Source organism: Zingiber officinale, chromosome 6B (genome assembly GCF_018446385.1).
Source record: "Zingiber officinale cultivar Zhangliang chromosome 6B, Zo_v1.1, whole genome shotgun sequence".
Taxonomy (NCBI): domain Eukaryota; kingdom Viridiplantae; phylum Streptophyta; class Magnoliopsida; order Zingiberales; family Zingiberaceae; genus Zingiber; species Zingiber officinale.
Genome location: NC_055996.1, coordinates 87,987,034 through 87,990,975, shown reverse-complemented (window position 1 = coordinate 87,990,975; position 3,942 = coordinate 87,987,034). Strand labels below are relative to the sequence as shown.

At 42.4% G+C, this 3,942-nt stretch overlaps 1 long non-coding RNA gene across 1 annotated transcript; it reads left to right on the top strand.

Moving 5' to 3' along the window:
* Positions 1–2,684: 2,684 nt before the first annotated feature.
* On the top strand, positions 2,685–3,382 carry LOC121992992. The gene is made up of 3 exons (XR_006115041.1): positions 2,685–2,759; positions 2,863–2,910; positions 3,160–3,382. It is a non-coding gene; the product is annotated as an uncharacterized LOC121992992 (long non-coding RNA).
* The last annotated feature ends 560 nt before the right edge of the window (positions 3,383–3,942 follow it).

Genomic DNA, 3,942 nt, shown 5'->3' with positions numbered 1-3,942 from the left:
ATTGGTATCAGAGCCAAGGTTTATGAGGCCTATTTTCGTTTAGTTTTACGTGATTTGGATTCTCGGTGTGACTTTTCGGGTTTTGGGACCAGGCAGTGACAGGATTCTCCAAGCTATAGGAGGTATGTTTGTATATTGTTATCTTACATTTCTGTTAGTGCATGCATAGTTGTTATGTTAGTTATGTTATGTATTAGTATGCTTTTGTTAGTACCTGTCCAGTTGTTTGTAGCGTACATCAAATGTGTTGGGTCAATCACTGATCACGGTTGACCCTACTAGAGATCAAGGAATACAGTCTCATAGAATTTCTTTTACCATACCATTAGTGTTATTAATTTCTGTTATCACTAGTTTAGTAGTGGTTAGTATCTGCTAAATATCATATTGCTTCGGTTAGTGGAGAACCAATTCACTCGTATTGCCTTGGTTTGTAGAGAACCGATTTACTCTTATTTGATTTGGGTAGTAGAGGATTGATTTATCCTAGTTGGTTCGGTTTGTAGAGGACCAGTTTACTCTTGTTGCGGTTAGTAGAGGACCGATCTACCTTGGTTGACTTGATCAGTAGAAGTTTGATCCGTTCTTGTCGGTGTAGATGGTAGAGTACTGAGTTAATTTTATTAGTTTGGTAGTAAGAGACCGACTCACTCTATTTTATAGAGATTCTGATCCTCGAGTTATGTGTGCTGGTTAGATAACCTAAAAGTTACATTTGAATTCATGACTTGTACAGACGGAGAATTGACTGAGTTAGCTGCTTATTATTGCTGGCTTGACCAGTTTGTAGATGATCGAGGTATCCTATCCTATGGAGACTTTAACCATAGATTGTATGTACCTGGTAGGATGACCTTGAGGGTACATTTGGATGGACGACCCCCACTGACGTGGAAAAGTGTGGAGCTAGTTACTTAACACTTACGAGATATTTTATATCTGTGGGAGGTTAGGAGTGATCCTGAATCACTTCTTATCCGGGAGGAGTTTTGTAGGAAAGCACCTCGATATGGATTTGTGAAACATCCGGGTGACACCCGATGTATAGGGACTTAGAGCGTTGCTATTGGTTGAATGACATGAAAAAGACATCGCGGATTTTGTAGCTTGATGTCTAGTATGTCAGCAAGTGGAGGCTGAACATCAGAGATTAGTAAGATTATTTCAGTAGATTCAGATACTGGAATGAAGTTGAGCGCAAGTTATAATGGACTTTATTGTGGGATTACCAAGACATAAAGAGGATAGGATGTGTTGGGAAATCAGTGATTGGTTGATGAATTTCCTTTCTGGTTATTGATTTGTAGGATGGATTCTTTAGATCGAGTAGCAGGGTTTTATTTTAGAGAGATTATCGGACCTCATGGTATATCTCGGAGTGTTATATTGGATTGAGATCCATGATTCACCTCACGTATCTCGCGGAGTTGGTAGCATTGTGAGTGTGGAGCTTTGTTGAAGTGGAGGTTTTCACCCTCTGGCAGATGGACAGTCGGAGCACATTATATGGACGGTAGAGGATTTGCTAATACTAGGTGTTGTGGATTTTGGAGATGATTGATTTATTTACAGTTGGCAAGACAGTAGTGTGAGAGTAGTGGAAGCAGGATGAGCTCATAACCCACAGAGTCATCTTTGACAGTTGGAGATTTGTGATGATACTTGGATGGAGCTGTATATGAGTATGTTACTGGATTGTTACACTTAGATGTGGATCCCTGAGTTGAGCAGTAAATTTGGGGACCAAATTTTTATTAGTGGGGGAGAATGTAAAATACGGTACCCAAATAGTATTTAAATAATAAGGTTATTGGACAAATAATCTTATTGGATTTTTCAGGAATTTTTAGGAATTTTCTGGGATTTAATCGGCGCTGGTATGACATATTTTAAGGGGATTAATTATGGGTTGCGAGAAAGCCTCTTTAGAATACCCAAATGTGGGAGTTGATTGAGGAATGTACTTAGAATTTAATTAAGCAAACCTAAGTATATAAACCTTATTGTTACTGTGCCCTAGCCACCATCCACCCGAGCCTTTCCCATTTCTTCCTCTCTCGCTCGAACCGCCGCAAATGCCACCCCCTCTCGTTTGATCGCCGGAGCTGGATTTGCCGCCGAGCTCCCGGAGTTGCCCTCCCTTGCACGGGCTGCCTTCGGCCAAGAGCAGGGAGGTGTCGTCCTTTCATGTGCGGCACCTGATTACCGGCGCCGATTTCCCTTCTTCTCTATGCCCTAGCCGTCTCCCTCCCTCTCTCAGCCGATGTCGCGCCACACGCCACCGCCCGACGCCGGTTACCCCTTCGTGTCGTGCCCTAGATCCCTATTCCACCGCCGAGCGTCGCCGTGATGCACTGCTTGATGTCAATTCTCCAGCCACTGGGTGGATTCGGCCGAGAGCAGGGAGCGTGGCTGGGGTCGTCGCTTTTCGCCTCGTCTAAGCCGGCCGCTTCATCCACCGCTGCCAATTTCTCCCCTGTCATAGCCAGAGCAGATCCATTATCGACCGACAGGAGGAATTAGATCCATTTCCCGATCAATTGAGCACTGACTGAACAGTACCTTTACACGAGGTCTCCTTGTTGCACGTCTAGAGGTAATTTGTTAACCCTAGTAGAGAATTTAGGTAATGGAAGTTTATATAGTGTTGATTTGGAATGTCGGTTTGGGTGACATGACTCTACTTAGCATCGGTTGCCATTCTCCAGCAGCGACATTCTTCAGTAGCAAATCATCAGTTGGGGCATCCGGATTTGGAGGTAAGGTTGTTGAGTTTAAGTTTTAAATTGGATTACACGATTCCTTATAGATTCTGATATCAGATTGTATAGGTTTGGAATTTATGGATTTGTGATTGTTTAGGTATTCTTGCTGGGGTGAATGCATCCGATTTATTATCCATACATTGAGGTGAGTTATTGTTTGATTTTGGAGTTGGATTAAGTGAGGCAGATGAATTATGTAAGATTTGGTTTTGGATGTTTAGTAGAGATGATAAAAATGGATTATATTAGTTGAGATTGTGTTTGGGTTATCACAATTGGAGTTTAGATGACCACTTTGGATTGATTCAATTTGGGGTTCCTTAATCAGAAAGGGAATAGGTTTATTTATTTGGTCCTGATATTTAGTTTAGCTAAATTGTATATGTGTATGCAGGACTCTGATTACGAGACGGTAGTTTCTGACGTGAGGATTGTTTGGCACGATCTACGTATAAAGGCGGGTATTTCTTGCTCTATCTCTTTAGTATGTTGACCCTAGTGCATGAGCTTTATATTCAGATAGATACTGTGTTTATCTTGACTCCACTCTTATTCTTCCTGCGTTTGATACTTCCACTCAATCTTTGAGCTACTCGTTTCTGTATCTATACAGTCTCTCGTTGCTATCGATGATACTGAATGATAATTTAGATATCCTATCATGATACGATACCAGAGACACGAGTATTAGATATAGATTTTAGATATTAGACAATAATTATTTTCGTCATCCTTTAAGGTTCCCCTTGATAAACATCCTAGCAGTATTTTTCACTCCTTGGATTGACACAATCGATATTTATATATATGATGGTATTGTAATACGTCATGATGCATTGCTGACGATTCTGTCTCCCTTGTGGTTGAGGCGGTCGTTGGCCGCACTCGACCACTCGTGGGTAGTGGTAGCTGGAGCTGCTTGTCTGTCGTGCCACACTCGGCCACTCATGGGTAGTGGCGGTTGGAGTCGTGCCGCGGGACCCGTCCAGACGTAGCTATTCATCTACTATGCACTGTCCATCCGGTCACTCGAGAGTAGTGGCGGCCTTTGGGTGATCACATTGTCGTCGATCCGGCCTCTCGACCATACAGGGGTCGTGGTGCAGAAAGGTGGGCGGGGTGACCATCGTCATATGTTGTTGTTATAATTGGTTGTTTACTTATCTTTGTATTTGTT